The following is a 21,760-nucleotide window of genomic DNA, read 5'->3' as shown; positions in this document are numbered from 1 at the left end:
GCATTTCTGCTTCATTTTGGTTTATGGTGATGGTGGCCTCACAGAATGAGTTGTGAATACTCCTCCATCCACATTTTTCTGGAACAGTTTGACCAGCATAGGTATTATCACATCTCTACCATTTGAGAGCATTCACCTGTGAAGTCCTGGGCATTTGTTTGTTGGAGACTTTCGATCACAGTTAGTAGTGCTTGTGATTGATCTGTTCATAGAGCTTGTGACTGGTGTTGGTGCTTGACTTATTCACATTTTCTATTCCTGGTTCAGTCTTAGAAGATTGTACTTTTCTAATAACCCATCTATTTGTTCCAGGTTATCCATTTTATTGTCATGCAGTTATTTCTAGTTGTCTCTTATGATCCTTTCTGTGTTGTCTGTTGTAATGTCTCCTTTTTCATTTCAAGTTGATGTAACTCTTCTCCCTGTTTTTCTTGATGAATCTGGCTAATGATTTGTCAATTTTGTTTATGTTCTCCAAAACATATCTTTTTGTTTTATTGATCTTTGCTAGTGTTTCCTTCATTTCCATTTATTTCTGCTCTAATCTTTATGATTTCTTTACTTCTGCTAACTTTGTAGGTTTTGTGGCCATTTTCTTCTTTTTCTAGGTTTTCTAGGTGTTAGATTAGGTTGTTTACTTGATATTTTTTTCAGTTCTTGAGGTAGGCTTCATGTACTGCTAGAAACTTCCCTCTTAACATTGCTTTTATTGCATCACATAGGTTTTCGGTTGTCATTTATTCATTGTCTTTTGTTTTTAGGTATTTTTAAATTTCCTCTTTATTTCTTCAGTAACCTGTTTGAGTTCTCCATGGGTTTGTGTTTTTTTACAAATTTTCCTATAAATGATCTCTAATCATGTATGAGTGTGATCAGAAAATATTCTTGCTATGATTTCAGTTTCTTAAATTTGGCAAGGCTTGATTTGTGACCCAAGATGTGATCCATTCCAGAGACTGTTTCATGTGCACTTGAAAAAAAAAATGTATTCTGCTGTTTGGTGATAGAATATTCTAAAGATATCAATAAGGCCCCTCTGGTCTAATGTGTGATTTAAGGCATATGTTTCTATATTAATTTTCTTTGTGGATGATCTGTCCATTGGTATAAGTGGGGTGTTAAAGTCCCCTAGTATTATTTTCTTACTATCGATTTCCCATTTCATAGTTGTTTGTATTTGTCTTATGTATTTAGGTACTCCTGTGTTGGATGCGTGTGTATTATTATTGCAATATCTTCCTCCTGGATTGACCTCTTATCATTATGTAGTGTCCTTCCTTGTCTCTTGTAGTAGTCTTTATTTAAAAGTCTATTTTATCTGATATGAGAATTGCTACTCCAGCTTTCTTTTGATTTCCATTTGCATGGAATACCTTTTTCCAGGCCCTCAGTTTTAGTCTGTGTGTGTCCCTAGGTCTGAGGTGGATGTATTATCAACAACATTTATATGGGGCTTGTTTTTGTTTCCATTCAGCCAGTCTGTGTTTCAGTTGGACCATTTAATCTATTTCTACTTAAGGTAATTATTGATATGCATGATACTATTATTATTTACTTTATTATTATTTTTTTTTTAATGTCTATTCACTCCCTTCTATTTCCTGCCTAGAGAACATCCTTTAATTTTTGTTGTAAAGCTACTTTGGTGGTGCTGAATTTCTTAACTTTTGCTTATTTGTGATGAAAGTGAAAGAGGAGAGTGAAAAAGTTGGCTTAAAGTTCAACATTCAGAAAACTAAGATCATGGCATCTGGTCCCATCACTTCATGGGAAATAGATGGGGAAACAGTAGAAACAGTGTCAGACTTTATTTTGGGGGGCTCCAAAATCACTGCAGATGGTGATAGCAGCCATGAAATTAAAAGATGCTTACTCCTTGGAAGGAAAGTAATGACCAACCTAGAGAGCATATTCAAAAGCAGAGACATTACTTTGCCAACAGAGGTCCACCTAGTCGAGGCTATGGTTTTTCCAGTGGTCATGTATGGATGTGAGAGTTGGACTGTGAAGAAAGCTGAGTGCTGAAGAATTGATGCTTTTGAACTGTGGTGTTGGAGAAGACTCTTGAGAGTCCCATGGACTGCAAGGAGATCCAACCAGTCCATTCTGAAGGAGATCAGTCCTGGCTGTTCTTTGGAAGGAATGATGCTAAAGCTGAAACTCCAGTACTTTGGCCACCTCATGCAGAGAGTTGACTCATTGGAAAAGACTCTGATGCTGGGAGGGATTGGGAGCAAGAGGAAAAGGGGACGACAGAGGATGAGATGGCTGGAAGGCATCACCAACTCGATGGACTGAGTTTGAGTGAACTCCGGGACATGGTGATGGACAGGGAGGCCTGGCGTGCTGCGATTCATGGGGTCGCAAAGAGTCGGACACGACTGAGCGACTGAACTGAAAAGTATTGAGTTCTTTGAATTTGAGTGAGATCATAGCTGGTTGGAGTAATCCTGCTGGTAAGTTTTTCCCTTTCATAACTTTAAGTATATCATGCCACACCCTTCTGGCCTGCAGCATTTCTTCGGAAAGATCAGCTATTAAACTTATGGGGATTCCCTTGTTATTTGTTGCTTTTCCCTTTCTGCTTTTAATATTTTTCTCTTTTTGTTAAGTTTTTCTTAGTTTGATTAATGTATGTCTTGGCATGTTTCTCCTTTGGTTTACCCTGTGTTGAACTCTCTGTGCTTCTTGGACCTGGGTGTGTTTCCTGCAACAATATAGGGAAATTTTCAGCCATTGTTTCTTCAAGTGAGATTTTATCTTTCTCTCTCTCTTCTCCTTGAATTCCTATAATGTGAATGTTAGTATGCTTGATATTATCCACCAAATGCCTTAAACTGTCCTCAACTTTTTGACTTATTTTTTTCTTTTTGGTGCTCAGATTGGGTGATTTCCACTACTCTGTATTTCTTTTTCTTTTTTTTTTAATATAAATGTATTTATTTTAATTGGAGGCTAATGACTTTACAGTATTGTAGTGGTTATGCCATACATTGACATGAATCTGCCATGGGTGCACATGTGCCCCTCCCTCTGGGTCAGCCCAGTGCACCAGCACTGCTCTGTGTGTCAGCTTACTGATCTGTCCTCTGAATCATCCAATTTGTTGACTCATCTGCTATATTTTTCATGTCAGTTATTGTTTCTTCCATTATAATCAGTTCTTTGTTATACTTATTGCCTCTTTGTGGAGTTCTCACTCAGTTCTTTCATGCTTCCCCTGATAGAAATAATTATCTTTTATTCATTGATTTAATGGGTCCACTGGGTCTTGCTGTGACATTGGCTTTCTCTAGTTGCATAGAGTGGGGGCTGCACTCAGTTTTGGTGCGTGGGCTTCCCATCGTTCTGTCTTCTCTTGTTGTGGAGCACAGGCTCTAGGGTGAGTGAGTTCAACAGCTGTGACATGCAGCTTTACTTGCCCCACAGCCTGGGATCTTAGTTCCCAGACCATGGGTTGAACCCTTGTTGTGTACATTGTCAGGAAAATCTTAACAAATGAACCAGCAGGGAAGACCCAGTAAATATCTTTATGCCCCTTACTTTGCAGTCATTTGATGTAGATTCTTTATCTCCATCTTGTTTAGTTATTTTTCTGAGTTTATGTCTTAGCTGTTCATTTAGCATAGATTCTTTGTCTCTTTATTTTGCCTTTTTGTTTCTATGCATTAATATTAGGTAGATGAACTATGTCTCCACGTTGAATAAGTGGATTTTTGTAGAGTGTCTCCTGTGTGGCCCAAAGGAACAGTTTTCCCAGGTCACTAGGGACAGGAAATCCAGGGTGTCTCCTGTGTAGGCTGAGTGTCATGTCCTGCTAGATGTACCCGCGTTGCTTTGGGCATGCTGGTGGGTCTGGCTGGCCCCCAGTGCAGCTGAATGTGAGCCCCGCCCCAACAGTTGCAGATGTACTTCTGGCTGGAGCTGACCTGGAGTGGGAATCACCTTGAATGGATGCAAGTCACAGCTGAGTCCACCCACTGTGAGTGGTAGGAAAGGAGGCTACTGTGGGGGAATCCAGGCCCTTGGGGGCGAAGCCATTTTGGAGGAGCATTGTGGGCATGGCTGGGTTGGATATGTCTGTTTCACAGGGAACACAGAGACATAGCAGGGCAAGCAGTGCTAGCAAGGTAAATGGGGAATGTCAGAAAAGTCTCCTGGTAGCACTGGGCCAAGCTGGGTACAGGGAGGATTTTTTTAAATATTATCAATCAGTGATTTCATCCCTGGAGAAAGTTTCAAGAAATTCTTGCCCCTTTGGCACGTGTCCTAAAATTAGTATATCATTCTCCTTACCATGTGACCTGTGCTGAATGTTGATTCAGCGTCATTACTGACAACATTCAGTGTCAGTAAGTTTGGCAGTAACCTATTAAGCATGGGGTCTTGGCTTACCACAGCCCCCAGCTCTCTCTCAGACGTAGCTCTGCTGGTTTCAATTCAAGATATTATGGGGGCTCATCTTCCTCATTCAGATCACCAGGGCTCAGGTGCTCAGCATGTCCTCTCAGGGAAGATATCAAGTTGGTAATGTCCCCTCCTAATTCTGGGTCGCCCATCAGGAGTATGGGTCCTGACTAGACTAGACTCTCTCCCTTCCAGTGCATCTCCATGTGTTTTTTTCTTTACATCCTTAGTTGTGGAAGAGCTACTCTGCTAATTTTCAGGTTGGCATCTGGGTTTTCCGTGTGAGGAAGCTCTCAGAATAGAATAGAGTAAGTGTCTCAAAAATACCGTTCAATTCCTTGTGTAAGTCAGTGGTTCTCAAAGTGTCATTACTGGACCAGCCGTGTTAATACCACCTGGGAAGTGGTTAAAAATGGAGATTCTCAAGGTCTACCCTGACCTACTGTATGAGACACTTTAAATCATTCCTCCAAGCCTTACACATGCTCAACACTAAATCAACCTGAAACACATCTTCCCCAAGGTTCTGGGACCACCATGCCCTTTAGCTTTAACCAGGTACTACTGTTTTGCAATTCTGAGAAATTTTAGGAATTTGGGGGGCATGTTTCACAATTCTCACTTGAAGACACTAAGGAATATCTAATAAGTTGGACATGATACTTCTCTCTTGTCACCCATTGTGAGAGTTCTTAGTATATAAAGTAAAACTAAAGGACAATTTGGTAAATTCCAACCTGTCCTACAGCAGGTTGGAAAGGTGCAGATGCTGCATTAAGATCAAGGTCTTGCACAAGGTTCATGGGAGTATAGGATATATGGGTATTTTGTAAACTTCATGGAAAAGAAACAAGGGTGGAGCAGAGTAGTCACTGGGCTTCAGTGACCCCCTACTGCTTAGCTGTGCACCTTTCCTACAGGTGTGATCACCACTGGACCCTGGGAAGAGCGCTTCACACCTTGAACTGTGAGGCTCCCCAGCAAGCTGGCCTGTGACCTCCTGGGCACCATCACCTTCTACTGCTTCCTGAACTGGCCATGTTTTCTCCCTCTGCCTTCATCTCCTCTGCCTTTATCTTGTCCTCTTTTGTGGGGTTGCCAGTACCTTGTGGTCTGTGCTGGGCCAGGGAAGACACATCTTTGCACTTCCGAACTCTACTGGCCACCTGATAACACGTCATTCTCCTGTGATCGTTAACTCTGGCCCTGATGGGAGAGAGCTGTGTTCACTCACCACTGATGTATTCTCTTTTAGCTAAAGAAGGAATCCGTTCTAATCATGCTTTTAGGTTGCTGGATTTACCAAACAGAAATACAGGAATCCCAGTTAAATTTGAATTTTAGGGAAACAATGAAAACTTTTTTTTTTCTTTTTTTTTCTTTTTTTTTTCTTTTTTTTTCTTTGTAGAAGTCCATCTCCTGCAATACTTGGGATGTACTTATACTAAAAAGTTATTCACTAAAAACCAAATTTAACTAGGTGTCTTGTGTTTTACCCGACAGGCTTACTCCCAAGGTAAAGGGGTTCCCATTTTAGCTTCCCATCCTAGGAGTGGCACTTTGTCTTGGAAAGGAATGTATTTAGTCATCAAAATAAGGTCAGACTTATCTGCACGCCAGCCATGACTTGTGACATATTGATCATATGTTGAAGTGATAATATTTTTTGTTTATTGGATTAGAATATATTTTGAAAATTAATTTCATCTGCTTCTTTATGTTTTTAAATGTGGTTACTAGAAAATTTAAGGTATTATATGGAGCTTGAATTTGTAGTCCACAGTACATTTCACTGGACAGCTTTGGCCTAGAGCAAAAGCCATGTTGGGGGACCTAACGACCATCAGGCTGGGAGTGGGGCACCCCTCTCCCCAGAAAGAATTAGACTCTCCCCTTTGGAGTCGTTTATGGCTGAACTGGTCAGGGGCATATAGATTCCTTGAGTATAGTTTGTCTTTACAAAGTTTTTATTGTTTGAGTTTTTCAATTCTGACCAAATCTTGGTGGTTTTTGATTGATGACAGACCAAACAGGCCTTGAGTGCATTTCCTGTTAAGTATATTTGTAGCAGGGTGCTTCCCAGGTGACTCTGGTAGTATAGAACCCATCTGCCAATTTAGGACACACAGAAGACTAGGGATAAAAGTTTGATCCCTAGGTCAGGAAGATCGCCTGGAAGAGGGCAAGACAACCCACTCCAGTATTCTGGCGTGGAGAATCCCAAGGAGAGAATCCTGGTGGGCTACAGTCCATGGGGACGCACTGAGTCAGACATGACTGAAGCGACTGAGCACACACGTGTATTTGCAGTTGAATTAAGACAGCAGATTGAGACACGTGGGAGGAAGCAAGATGGGTGTGGAAAGGGGGTGATTTGGCAAAGGGTCTGCTTTCTGGAAGCTGTACCGTGTTGTCCTTTTTTACTCTTCTTTTTCTTCCTTTGGTTTTATGATTGCATACTGGGGGTGGCAAGACAACACTCACTGCATTTGCTAGAAGCAGATCTCCCCATTAATTTATATTTTAGAGACTGGAAATTAATGAGGATGCATTATGCAATATGAAAGAAGCAAATGAAAATTTCTTTGGCAACGTTCAAACTCTGAATATCTCCTGAGTTGGGTTCTTGGAGGTGGAAGTCTTTTTATAACTGACAATATCTTAGGGTCATAGTTTATATGTAGGACTACAATTCTACTTGATCATTCACTGCTTTCCTCTCCCTACCCCTTATCCTTCTGAAGTTCTTGGAAAGTCAAGAAACCATAGTGAGAGCAAAGCAAATAAAAATTCAAGAGCTTTCAGAGGCCAAGGGCTTGGTCTCTGTTCAAATAACCTGACCTTTACTCATTTCCATTTACAGTCTCTCTTCTGGGGAGGCTTGGATGGTAAAAAGAATCTGCCTGCAATGCAGGAGACGTGGATTTGATCCCTGGGTTGGGAAGATCCCCCACTCCAGTATTCTTGCCTGGAGAATCCCCATGGATAGAGGAGCCTGGAGGGCTACAGTTCATGAGGTCGCAAAGAGTCGGACATGACTGAGCAACTAAGCATAGCACATGCCAAGCACAGCAACTCAGAGAATCTGCTCTTGCTGCAGATTTTCTGTTCACTTCCACTTTTCCCTCCAGGTCTCACTACCTGCTGATCATGTTGCCAGAGTGTCCCTCAGAGGTGTCTTGTCACCCGTTTGAGGACATAACCTCCAAGATGTCAGGCCAGTGGGAAGTTTATGCCACACACCTTAGCAGCTGGCAGTCTGGCGCCTCTGGTGATAACTTCATTAAGCTCAGCCCTCCTCCACCCTAGGTCTTCTCATTGGCATTATTGTTAATTTGAGGACTTCTATAGGACACATGTGACACATGACTCTTCAGTAAGAGGAGCTGATAGCCTTGGCTGGCAGAATGAGGCATGGGGCTGTGTGCTAGGTTCCATTTTCTGAGGAGAACACTTCAATTTCATGAAGCCTTGGGCTCTCAGACCCAAACGAGAGAAACCAAGGGTGTAGAAAGTTGACAGGCACTGCCTGGAAATCTGTGTGAGAAGGTGTTACTGCTGGCTGTGTCCTGTGTCTCATGCTGAGTGCAGAAAAACTGATGCTTTTGAACTGCGGTGTTGGAGAAGACTCTTGAGAGCCCCTTGGACTGCCAAGGAGATCCAACCAGTCCATTCTAAAGGAAATCAGTCCTGGGTGTTCATTGGAAGGACTGATGTTGAAGCTGAAACTCCAATATTTTGGCCACCTGATGCGAAGAGCTGACTCATTTGAAAAGACCCTGATGTTGGGAAAGATTGAAGGCTGGAGGAAAAGGGGATGACAGAGAGTGAGATGGTTAGATGGCATCACCAACTCAATGGACATGATTTTGGGTAAACTCCAGGAGTTGGTGATTGACAGGGAGGCCTGGCATGCTGCAATTCATGGGGTCGCAGAGCTGGATACGACTGAGCGACTGAACTGACTGACTGACCGACCACCACCATCATCATGCACAGTCACTGGCCCTTGTTCAAGCCCAACAGGTCCAACTCCCCTTATCCCCTGGCAGCCTTATTCCTACTTTGTGTTTGCAGTGGACTTATCTGGACATCTCACAGTGGAATCATAGATTATTTGTCCATTTCCGTTTAGCTTGTTTCACTTGGCATATGACTTCAAACTTTACTCACTTTGCAGCATGTTAGAATTTCCTTAGTTGTTAAAAATAAATAGCACATAGGCTCGCCATTATGTACAATTAGGGAATTACAAATTAAAATCGTGATATATCACACCACAGCTCTTAGGACTGCTAAACTCCAAATATAAGATAATACTAATTGCTGGAGGGTGAGGAACAACAGCAATTCCTCATTGCTAGCAGAATGCATTTACAGCCCCCATGAGAGATAGTCTGGCAGTTTTCCCCAAAGCTCAACAGGTCTCACCTTGGGATCCAGCAATCATGCTTTCAGTATTTAGGCAGTTGCTCTGAAATTCTACGTCCAAATGCAAACGAGGATGCAGTTTTGCACAGTGGTTCTATTCACAATGGCTACAAACTTGAAGAAATCAGGATATCGTTCAGTAGATGAATATGCAAGCAAATTGGTGTACACAGATATCAAGGAGACCAGAACACACTACCCCAAATTATGTCTGATGAGTTATTTTAGTTTAATTAATTTATAATAATAATAAAACAACTGAGTAGAGGTTGCCCCCAATTTTTTTTTTAAAGATATATTCATTTCTTTATGGCCATGCTGTGTCTTCGTTGCTTTGAGAGGGCTTTCTCTAGTTGTGGAGAGCTGGTTCTGCTCTTGTTGCAGAGCATGGGCTCTAGTTGTGCAGGCTTCAGTAGTTGTGGTGCCTGCATGTAGTAGTTGTGGCTCCCAGCTCTAGAGCGCTGGCTCAGTAGTTGTGGTACATGAGCTCAGCTGCTCTGAGGCATGTGGGACACTCCTGGATCAGGGATAGAACCTGTGTCAACCGCATTAGCAGGTAGATTTTTAGCAGCTAGCTCACCAGAGAAGACTGAGGTTGCCCTTCTGTGAGGTACATTTACATTTATTAGGGAAATCTCCATTTGTAAGGGTGTCCCTCTTTGGACCTAGGAGAAGGATAATTATATCTCAAGGAAGAAACATTTATCAGTGAAGAAGTCAGGACTTAAATCTGCAAACAATCATCTGTTTATTTACTGTGCTTTGCATGATAACCTGCCATAAATGGCCTCTGCCTTCCCCTCAGGGTCTTTCTTCTGTTTGGGGCTGAAGAGCTATTTATGGTGAAGTCTTTGGTCATTTCAGGGAGTGACTCAGTTTTCCTTGGTATCTCCTCTCAATGCAAAAGGTATACATGTTCATTAAACTTCTTTCTCCTGATAATTTGTGTTTAATGATGGAGAAGGAGGGCTCAACCAAGAACCTGAAAGGGGAGAGGGAAATGTATTTTCCTCCTATATACATGCAAAGGAATAACACTCAACAGTGGAAAGGAATGAAACATCAATCCTTCAAAGACAGGGATAAATCTTAGATGCATATGGCTAAGTGAAAGAATCCAGTTGAAAAGGCTGCACCCGGTATGACCCCACTGTGACATTCTTGGAAAGGTAAAGCTACATAGATGATAAGCAGATCATGGAGTGGGGAATTGGAAGTGATCATCTAGGATCGATACCTGTCAATATGCATTTGTCTAAGCCTGTCACTTTATATAGCACAAAGGGTCAATCAGAATCTGTTCCAATGTACTTATGCATTGTACAAGTAAGTCATAGGATGGAATACCAAAACAACAGAATCTCAACATCACTCACTATTCTATCACTATTCAGTTCAGTTCAGTCGCTCAGTCATGTCCGACTCTTTGCAACCCCATGAATTGTTGGTGGGAATGTAAACTGATATTGCCATTATGGAGGGGAGTATGCAGGTTCCTTAAAAACCTGAAAATAGAACTACCATACCAGCCAGGAATCCCACTGGGTTTGCTGCTGCTGCTAAGTCGCTTCAGTCGTATCTGACTCTGTGCGACCCCATGGACAGCAGCCTACCAGGCTCCCCCGTCCCTGGGATTCTCCAGGCAAGAACACTGGAGTGGGCTGCCATTTCCTTCTCCAGTGCATGAAAGTGAAAAGTGAAAGTGAAGTCGCTCAGTCGTGTCTGAGTCTTAGCGACCCCACGGACTGTAGCCCACCAGGCTCTTCCATCCATGGGATTTTCCAGGCAAAAGTACTGGAGTGGGGTGCCATTGCCTTCTCCGCTGGGTTTGCTGAGACTACCATAATTCAAAGAAACATATGCACACTTATGTTCATTGCAGCCCTATTTACAATAGCTAGGACATGAAATCTGGAGAGGGAAATGACAACCCACTCCAGTACTCTTGCCTGGAAAGTCCCATGGATGGAGGAGCCTGGTAGATTACAGTCCATGAGGTCAGGAAGAGTCAGACAGGACTCAGCGACTTCACTTTCACTTTTCACTTTTCACTTTCATGCATTGGAGAAGGAAATGGGAACCCACTCCAGTATTCTTGCCTGGAGAATCCCAGGGACAGAGGAGCCTGGTGGACTGCCATCTGTGGGGTTGCACAGAATGGGACATGACTGGAGCGACTTATAAGCAGCAGCAGCACATGGAATCAACCTAAATGTCCATCAACAGAGAAATGGGTAAGGAAAAGTGCTACATATATATAGTGTAATATTATGTAGCCATTAAAGAAATGAAAGTGGGTCCTCTGAAGAGATGTGGATGGATAGTCAGTTATAAAGTGAAATGAGACAGAAAAACAAAAACAAATATTGTATATTCATATAATATACAAATATTGTGTATTAATATTCATTGTATATTGTGTGTGTATATATATATATATATCTGATATATATATATATATATCAGATCAGATCAGATCAGTCTCTCAGTCGTGTCTGACTCTTTGTGACCCCATGAATCACAGCACGCCAGGCCTCCATGTCCATCACCAACTCCCGAAGTTCACTGAGACTCAAGTCCATCGAGTCAGTGATGTCATCCAGCCTTCTCATCCTCTGTCGTCCCCTTCTCCTCTTGCCCCCAATCCCTCCCAGCATCAGAGTCTTTTCCAATGAGTCAACTCTTAGCATGAGGTGGCCAAAGTACTGGAGTTTCAGCTTTAGCATCATTCCTTCCAAAGAAATCCCAGGGCTGAGCTCCTTCACAATGGACTGGTTGGATCTCCTTGCAGTCCAAGGGACTCTCAAGAGTCTTCTCCAACACCACAGTTCAAAAGCATCAATTCTTCGGCGCTCAGCCTTCTTCACAGTCCAACTCTCACATCCATACATGACCACAGGAAAAACCATAGCCTTAACTAGACGAACCTTTGTTGGCAAAGTAAAGTCTCTGCTTTTCAATATGCTATCTAGGTTGGTCATAACTTTCCTTCCAAGGAGTAAGCATCTTTTAATTTCGTGGCTGCAGTCACCATCTGCAGTGATTTTGGAGCCCAGAAAAATAAAGTCTGACACTGTTTCCACTGTTTCCCCATCTATTTCCCATGAAGTGATGGGACCGGATGCCATGATCTTCGTTTTCTGAATGTTGAGCTTTAAGCCAACTTTTTCACTCTCCTCTTTCACTTTCATCAAGAGGCTTTTTAGTTCCTCTTCACTTTCTGCCATAAGGGTGGTGTCATCTGCATATCTGAGGTTATTGATATTTCTCCCGGCAATCTTGATTCCAGCTTGTGCTTCTTCCAGTCCAGCGTTTCTCATCATGTACTCTGCATATAAGTTAAATAAACAGGGTGACAATATACTGCCTTGACAAACTCCTTTTCCTATTTGGAACCAGTCTGTTGTTCCATGTCCTGTTCTAACTGTTGCTTCCTGACCTGCATACAAATTTCTCAAGAGGCAGATCAGGTGGTCTGGTATTCCCATCTCTTTCAGAATTTTCCACAGTTTATAGTGATCCACATAGTCAAAGGCTTTGGCATAGTCAATAAAGCAGAAATAGATGCTTTTCTGGAACTCTCTTGCTTTTTCCATGATCCAGCGAATCTATACGTCTATCTATCTATCTATCTATCTATCTATAGGCTTCAATGGTAGCTCAGCTGGTAAAGAATCCTCCTGTAATGCAGGAGGCCCCAGTTCAATTCCTGGGTTGGCAATATCCCCTAAGAAAGGATAAGCTACCCATTCCACTATTGTTGGGCTTCCCTTGTGGCTCAGATGGTAAAGAATCTGCCTGCAATGTGGAAACCTGAGTTTGATCCCTGGTTTGGGAAGACACCCTGGAAAAGGGCATGGCAACCCACTCTAGTATACTTGTGTGGAGAATCAATCCCCTTTGCAGAGGAGCCTTGCAGGCTACAGAATGAATAGGATTGAGCAGCTAAGCACAGCATATATGGAAAATGGTGCTGATGCCTTTATCTCCAGAGCTCACATAGAGGCACAGACACAGAGACCGACCTTGACTATGCAACAGGGGAGGGAGGAGGGGCAAACTGAGAGACCAGCAGGGACATGCATGCCCTGCTAGGATGTATGTTTGCTGTTATTGCTTTTGTTTGTTTTTAAATTTCCTTATTTCTAATAATCCTTAGGTCTTTAACCAAACAGCTAGTGGAGAGCAGCTTTCTAATACATGGAGCTCAGCTTGGTGCTCTCCATTGACCTAAAGAAGAGGAATGAGGGGGTGGGTGGGAAGCTCAAAGGGAGTGGATATATGTGTACATATAAATGATTCACTTCATTGTACAGCAGAGAATAATGTAACATTGTAAAATGACTATAACACAAAAAAAGAGAGAGAAAACAAATAGGTGGTCCTGGTGCTATGACTCTGTGCTCCCAAAGCTAGGAGCCCAGATTTGATTCGTAGTCAGGGAACTGTATCCCACAAACCACAACTAAGACCCAAAGTAGCCAAATTAAAAAAAAAAAATTAAAAACTAGGAATGCCACAGACAGCATAAAAAATAAAATAGTATCCATATATTTCTGATAAATGTTATAAAAAATGGGGACATTTCCTTTTCAGGAAAAGACCTCAGAGTTATTTAAAATAAATTAAGGAACTTTAAAAAAAAAAAAAAAAGCAACAACAGAAAACCTATTATGCCAAACAAAAGTCAGACACAAATGCAAACACATGATCCAGTTTTTATGAAATCCTAGACAGTAGATCTAATCTCTCGAAACCAGCAAATCATTGGCTGCCTGGTGTTGATCAAAGTGGTTGGGAAAAGGACAAGAGAGGATTTGTGGTGATGGGAACATTCTGTATCTTGCCTGTGGTGGCTGTACATGGGTGTATTTACTGTCAGAAATCATAAAACTATACCCTTAAGTTTTATTGCATGTAGATTATACTAAGGTCATGAAACGATACTTAACATGATTTGTCACTAGAGAAATGCAAGTCAAAACCACAATGAGAAACTATCTCACATCTAAGATAGCTTCAATGTAAATATCAGAAACAACAGAATACAACAAGAGTGCACAGGATTAACAAGTGGTGGGAGAACGTGGAGACACTGGAACCCTGTATCTTGTTGGGGAGAATGGAAGATGATGTGGCCACTGTGGAAAACAGTCCACACATTGCTCAAAAAGTTAAAATTGACATATGAGCTGGTAAAACTACTCCTAGGTCTAAACCCAAAAGAATTGTCAGTAGGGACTCTAACAGATACTTTTACACGAATATTCATACCAGCACCGTTCACAACAGACAAAAGGGAGATGCAACCCAAACGTTCATCCATGGGCAATGGATAAGCAAAATGCGTTACATACACAGTTACCCCTCAAACAACACAGATTTGAACTGCACAGGTCCACTTACACCTGTATTGTTTTCAATAAATACATACTATGACATGTCCCATGGTTTTTGAATCCACAGAAGTTAAACCGAGCTTATAGAGGGCTGACTGTAAAGTGTACACAGATTTTTGACTACATGGAGGAATTTAATACTTTTTTGCTTTCAGAGAACTAATTTTGTAAAGGGAATGTGCTTAGAGATATAACTTGATACTTTCATCTCCACTTGCCTACCTCCCATCTTCATTCTGAAGTCTGAGAGCTACCTCGGTATCAGCAGGGCCCACAGCCATGACTTTCCACCTCTACTCTGTTCCTGCAGGTGCCGCTCCCTCCCCCCCCCCCCCCCCCCGCCGCCCCTCCTCCATAGTAGTCACTGCTTATTGTTTCTCAGGCCCAAACAACGATTCCATTCTTGGCTCCTTCCTTCCACCAGCTCCAGACATCAATTGAAGAAAATAAAGTTGATTCTGTCTTTGAGATATATCTAGTTCTACCCATACATGAGTACTTGATTACACTACTAGTACCAGTGACTTCCCTGATAGCTCAGATGGTAAAGGATCTGCGTGCCATGTAGGAGACCCCAGTATGATTCCTGGCTTGGGAAGATCCGCTAGAGAAGGGATAGGCTACCCACTCCAGTATTCTGGCCTAGAGAATTCCATGGAGTGTACAGTCCAGGTGGCTGAAAAGAGGCAGACACGACTAAGTGACTTTCATTCGTTCACTCACTAACTCAGTACCAGTGAGCAGGCAAGTAGATTTTAAGTAAATGCTGCTTAATTAACTGCCCATCTAGATGGAATAAAATCAATCCAACAAAAGTCAGTGAATAGTGAACCTAAGTGGAAAGGAAAGAAAAACCGGTAGAGGACACAGGGGAATATCTTCATGACCTCAGGTAGCCAAAAGTCCAAGGGCAGGAATTTGTGTCTGCTGTGTTCATGCCGCATCTCCAGTGTAGATGCCCAGTGTTTCCAGAGGGAACATAAAGGAAACTTCAACACCATCTGGAGGAAACTACACACATGCAAGCACTTGGGTCATTGTGAAGACACGCAGTGTTCTTAATGATCAGGTTGAATGTCATATAAATGCCTCATTAGTCTAATGCAGTCCTAATTAACACCCATTCAGACTGATTTTCAGGATACACTGATTCTAAGTTTCACATGAAAAATGAGCAAGAACACCTAGGAAAGCATGAGAGAAAAAAGCCAGGTCTAATGATGAGGTGTGATAAGGCCTACCAGGAGATAAGACAGATTTTAAAACCAGGATTATTATTTTTTTAAAGAATCCAGGCCACTACTGTTACAAGTTTCATTATTGGCTCAGATACCAATACATAAAACCCTATTCCGAAGATTTTTGGCTTGTTAGGTGCCTCCAGATTCAGAGATCTCCACTCTTATTTTATTTCTGGTTTCTCACTCAGATCATTTATTAAGAGTGAAAGTTGGGTAATCCCATTCACACTTATGCAACACAAAAAGCTGTATACACGCTCAGAGTGTTAATACTCTCTGTAGGCAGGTGAGAAGTGCCCAAGTGGCAGGAGAAAATAAAACTGCGATTGGTGGACTTTTTTTATTCCTTTTTTCTAATTCTGTGTTGTCATGACAATACCTGGTTCTGCCTGAACTTGATCTCAAATCTTGGGATTACCAATGCGTTTTTCTCATGGAAATGTCTTCCTTAAATTATGTTAATGTGTCAAAAGACTACGTATTTGCTTTGAAATCTACCTTTCTTTAAGATTCTTGTCAATTGTTTTATGGCCAGGCATGACTCACCTTGTGCCATGCTATCTCAAAATGCATGTTGTGGGTGAGGTGCCTGGTGCAACTCTCTCAGCTTTGAGGTGTTTCTTTTCTCTAATTAGCAACTTGCTAATACATATATAACTCCTTAATAGAAACTAGCAAAGGGGCACTCTTTCTGTCCCCTTCTGATGTCTATATCAGAAGCTTTCTCTCTTTTATACTTTAATAAAATTTTATTACATAAAAAGCTCTGAGCGATCAAGCCTCATCACTGGCCCCAGATCAAATTCCTTTCCTCCAGAGGCCAAGAATCCTGGCATCTGTCACAGCTCATCGCAGCAACATTTCAATACTGAAGAGATTCTCCAAGAACTAAGAGTCTTTTAATAGTACAAAGCCATAGATTACAAAATGAAAATACATAGGACACCCCCCCTAATTTGTGCAGCTTCATAGGTGCCACTATGTGGGTCAGGAAGATGCCCTGGAGGAGGGCATGGCAATCCACTCCACTGTTCTTTCCTGGAGAATACCATGGACAGAGGAGCCTGGCAGGCTACAGCACATAGGGTCGCACAGAGTGGGACACGAATGAAGTGACTTTGCACTCACACACCTTAATTTGTCAAGAAATAGCTGGAGTAACAGGCAGATTTGGCCTTGGAGTACAGAATGAAGCAGGGCAAAGACTAATAGAGTTTTACCAGGAGAACACACTGGTCATAGCAAACACCCTCTTCCAACAACACAAGAGAAGACTCTACACATGGACATCACCAGATGGTCAATACTGAAATCAGATTGATTATATTCTTTGCAGCCAAAGATGGAGAAGCTCTATACAGTCAGCAAAAACAAGACCGGGAGCTGACTGTGGCTCAGATCATGAACTCTTTATTGCTAAATTCAGACTTAAAGAAAGTAGGGAAAACCACTAGACCATTCAGGTATGACCTAAATCAAATCCCTTATGATTATGTAGTGGAAGTGAGAAATAGATTCAAGGGAATAAATCTGATAGAGTGCCTGAAGAACTATGGACAGAAGTTGGTGACATTGTATAGGAAGCAGTAATCAAGACCATCCCCCCAAAAAAAGAAATGCAAAAAGGCAAAATGGTTTTCTGAGGAGGCCACACAAATAGCTATGAAAAGAGAAGTGAAAGGCAAGGGAGAAAAGGAAAGATACACCCATTTAATGCAGAGTTCCAAAGAATAGCAAGGAGAGATAAGAAAGCCTTCTTCAGTGATCAATCCAAAGAAACAGAAAAGCAATAGAATGGGAAAGACTAGAGATCTCTCCAAGAAAATTAGAGACACCAAGGGAAATTTTCCTGCAAAGATAGAGCAATAAAGGACAGAAATGGTATGGACCTAACAAAAGCAGAAGATATTAAGAAGAAGTGGCAAGAATACACAGAAGAACTATACAAAAAAGATGTTCATGACCAAGATAATCACGATGGTGTGATCACTCACCTAGAGCCAGACATCCTGGAATGCGAAGTCAAGTGGGCCTTAGGAAGCATCACTATGAACAAAGCTAGTGGAGGTGATGGAATTCCACTTGAGCTATTTCAAATCCTGAAAGATAATGCTATGAAGTGCTGCACTCAATATGCCAGCAAATTTGGAAAACTCAGCAGTGGCCACAGGCCTGGAAAAGGTCAGTTTTCATTCCAATCTCAAAGAAAGGCAATGCCAAAGAATGCTCAAACTACTGCACAATTACATTCATCTCACATGGTAGAAAAGTAATGCTCAAAATTCTCCAAGGCAGGTTTCAGTAGTATGTGAACTATGAACTTCCAGATGTTCAAGCTGGATTTTAAAAAGGCAGAGGAATCAGAGATCAAATTTCCAACATATGTTGGATAATTGAAAAAGCAAGAGACTTCCAGAAAAGCATATACTTCTGCTTAATTGACTACACCAGATCCTTTGACTGTGTGTATCACAAAATATCTGTGGAAAATTCATCAAGAGATGGGAATACCAGACCACCTGACCTGCCTCCTAAAAAATCTGTATGCAGGTCAAGAAGCAACAGTTAGAACTGGACATGGAACAACAGACTGGTTCAAAATCGGGAAAGGAGTAAGTCTGGGCTGTATATTATCATCCTCCTTATTTAACTTATATCCAGAGTACATCATGAGAAATGCTGGACTGGATGAAGCAAAAGCTAGAATCAAGATTATCAGGAGAAATATCAATAAACTCAGATATACAGATGACACCACTCTTATGGCAGAAAGTGACGAGGACCTTGATGAAGAGCCTCTTGATGAAGGTGAAAGAGAGTGAAAAAGGTGGCTTGAAAGTGAACATTAAAAAAAACTAAGATCATTATTTTTCCATCAAAGGTCCACCTACTTAAAGAAATGGATTTTCCAGTAGTCATGTATGGATGTGAGAGTTGGACCATAAAGAAGGCTGAGCACCAAAGAATTGATGCTTTTGAACTGAGGTGTTGTAAAAGACTCTTGAAAGTCCCCTGGACTGCATGGAGATCAAACCAATCAATCCTAAAGGAAATCAGTCCTGAATATTCATTGGAAGGACTGATGCTGAAGCTGAAGCTTCAATACTTTGGCCACCTGATGCGAAGAACAGACTTATTGGAAAAGATCCTGATACTGGGAAAGATCAAAGGCAGGAGAAGAAGGTGCGACAGAGGACGAGATGGTTGGATGGCATCACTGACTCGATGGCCATGAGTTTGACAAACTTCTGGCATATAGTGAAGGACAGGGAAGCCTGGCGTGCTGCAGTCCATTGGGTCACAAAGGGTGAGACATGACTGAGCGACTGAACAACAGCAATCATTACAAAGAATTCAAGTGATGTTTAAAGTAAAGAAAGATATGTGAAGGCCTATCTCCACTGGCTTTTTCTCCAAAAGGAATTTTCTCACCTTTTGCTTTATAAATTGAATTCATTTTACCCCCTTAGTCCAGACTCAGGCTTCTGTTTATATACTGGAAAATTCCTCTACCAACATTTGTGTAAGCTGATACCCTTTAAAGTCTGCTTGTTTCTGAGTGTAAATCGGCTTACTCCCCAAGCCCCCGTGATGGGTAATGTCTGGTGACAGTAAGGTCCACCAGGTGCTCTGCCAAAGAGAAATGTTGAGAATGACCTTTGACAAGTGAAGTCCCTGCCTCCCTCTGCACCTGCCTGTCTGCTCTGGTGATGCTCAAGAGCCCACCAGAGGTGGCCGTGGGAGGGGACCACCTCGGGAACCAGGACACAGGCCACTCACATCGCAGCTCCCCGGTGCTTTGAAGATTGTACTTGCTCTTAAAGTTTATGAGTTTTTGTTTTTCATGTTTTAGGCAAGGCAGAGAGAAAAACTGAATGAAGAACACCATGGATAAGCTTCTGTCCGAATCAGATGAGAGGCTTCAGCTTCATCTGAAGGAAAGAATGGCTGCTCTGGAGGATAAGGTGAGCCAGCCCCACGGCCCCTTTAGAAAGAGGTGCATCTGGCCTGTCCTGGCCCGGCCCAGTCTGTGTGTGTGGGAAATCTCCAGGACAGGAGTTGGAAAACTGTTCCCATAGAGGGCCCCAGAGTGAATGTCTTTACTGGTTATGAATAATTGAGTAGCAGCATTTCATGCTAGTCAATAAGCATGACAGCATCCACAGGCAGTGTGTAAGGGAAAAGACATAGATGTGTGCCTGCAACCCTTACAGAAAGCACCAGTGAGCCGGATCCACCGATGTCCCCGATGTTACCAGCCACTGTGCTAGAACTTTCTTCTACGTCCACCCTCACCCCTTCGTTTCTTTCTTAGAAGTTTATTTCTGGGGCTTTGCTGGCAGTCCAGTGGCTGAGAGTCTGCCCTGCAAGGTCAGGGATGCAGGTTCGATCCCTGGTTGGGGAGCTAAGATCCCACATGACACATGGCAACCACGACAAAGGAACCCTGTGTGATGCAGCTAAGGCCTGACAGTCAAATCAAGAAGTTTAGTTCAGGATCTTTTATATAATGTGATACAAAAGACTGAAGCAAGTAAAAGCAAGCATTCTCATACTCCAACTCCAGCCTTCTCTCTTTTCATTTGCTTTGGAAAATGTCTGAGAACCTCTATCAGAGCAGCTCAGTGGGCAACACTCTGGTTCAGGTTTGGTGAAAACCTGTCCCAGCTGCACCAGTGCCCTAAAGACGAGGCCCAGCACGTTCCCCGAGGTCGGCGCTTGGGCAACGCTTGTCTGAGAGAGACCAGTGGTCACTACAAGTTCTGCGGCACGTTTTTTCCCCCACAAAACCCAAGATGAAACACACACCTCACTGGAGACCACACAGGCTGGTCCTCTCACTACACCCTGACCTGTGGGCTGGCCCTGAGGTGGGGATAGTTTTGTCTCAGGTTTGAATTTGGCATGTGAAACCTGCTCCAATTTCCTGAGTGACCACTGAACTGCAAAAGCTGAAAGCAAGTATAAAGCAGTTTCACTTACCCCAGGGACCTGGCCTCCTTGTATCTAGAATATCAGTCGGGCAAGGAGGAGATTGTCTGTGTACAAGTTAGTGTTAAAAGTTGTCAACCAGTCTCGTGCTGGCACTTCACTCTGGGCGCGAGGTCCACCACTCATCCTGAGGTGCTTTATGCTTTCAGACAGAAGTATAGCCATCCCGCAGTCCAAGCAGCATCTGTAAGAACTGACACTAAAGTACTGTATGTATCTTTTTCAGAATTCTCTCCTATGGGAAGTTGAAAATGAGAAAAAACAATTAGAAGAAATGAAAAACAACAAGGTACTTAAACCTCTAAATCGTTTAGAAATTTGTTAAGAGCGGAATTGAGCTGGGTTCATTGTTACAGTTACTACAGATGCTTAGCAGAAGTTGAGTTACATTTTCTTTATGGCTAGTCGACTGCTATATCGTGTATACCATTTCTGGTTTTGAACACTGAATGTGTTTGCATTATAGGTGGATTTATAATGTGTGGCCATTGTGTGTAGTTCAGAATTCTGAGTAGTCCTTTCTGGGTTCACCCGAAAGCTGAGACAAAGCATGACCCTTTCACGTGGACTGTGCTGCGCATCAGAAAGATAATACGAGCCACATGCAAAATCTAAAATTTCCTAAAAATGAACAGGCTACTTTACGTTCTTTTTTCACCATGAGACTTAAAATCTTCTGTGTGATTTCCACATCGAGCTTTGCACCGGCCTGTCTCATGTGCTCAGGGGCTGCACGAGGCGAGTGACTGCCATGGCTGACAGCACAGAGCTGCCAGGTTGAGTCAAGTGACTCGGAAACTTGGCCAGTTTGACTTGTTTTACCCCATGAGGAAGTGAAGTGGGCTGTAGAGGAATGAATGTGAGGAATGCCCAGGAATGCAGGTGAGCTCCATGGAGACAGTTTAAAGCAGTGAGAGGAGCAAGGGCAATAGAGTGAGTCGTGTCCCCCTGACCCGAACCCCCGCCTCAAGTCCAGCTTCTCTCTACAGACTTCATCGTTGTTAATGGCTTGCCATGTTTCCTCCAGTGCCGGGGTCCAGCCCCGGCTGATCCAGGGTATTCGAAGGAGAGATGGCTAGGCGACCTATTCAAATGTTAATTAGAGATAATAAAGAGTAATAGAATGAGGATAGCTCAGTAGGAAAATTCAGTGGAGAAAAGAGGCTGAGTAGCTTGGTTTACGCGGGAGACCAATAAAACTTCAAGACAAGAAGTTTGCACCACGTACGTAGGCCGCAGGCGTCCTTCCGTTCTCCCGAAGGAGAGGAGACACTGAGGCCTCCCCGGTCG

General features: G+C 42.5%; 2 long non-coding RNA genes across 2 annotated transcripts in view; one reads left to right on the top strand and one right to left on the bottom strand.

Moving 5' to 3' along the window:
* LOC123329302 overlaps positions 1–20,752 on the top strand; it is a 27,060-nt gene extending 6,308 nt beyond the window's left edge. Inside the window, exons 2-3 of the long non-coding RNA XR_006544720.2 lie at positions 19,332–19,443; positions 20,697–20,752. This is a non-coding gene — a long non-coding RNA (uncharacterized LOC123329302). The remainder of the gene's footprint in view (positions 1–19,331; positions 19,444–20,696) is intronic.
* LOC123464913 lies at positions 8,150–21,760 on the bottom strand. Its single transcript, XR_006640016.1, has 4 exons — positions 21,699–21,760; positions 20,462–20,705; positions 8,839–8,952; positions 8,150–8,209 (listed from the first exon to the last, which is right to left on the bottom strand). It is a non-coding gene; the product is annotated as an uncharacterized LOC123464913 (long non-coding RNA).

The sequence above is a fragment of the Bubalus bubalis genome, chromosome 14, assembly GCF_019923935.1.
Source record: "Bubalus bubalis isolate 160015118507 breed Murrah chromosome 14, NDDB_SH_1, whole genome shotgun sequence".
Classification (NCBI taxonomy): domain Eukaryota; kingdom Metazoa; phylum Chordata; class Mammalia; order Artiodactyla; family Bovidae; genus Bubalus; species Bubalus bubalis.
This window is presented reverse-complemented; position numbering and strand designations above follow the sequence as displayed.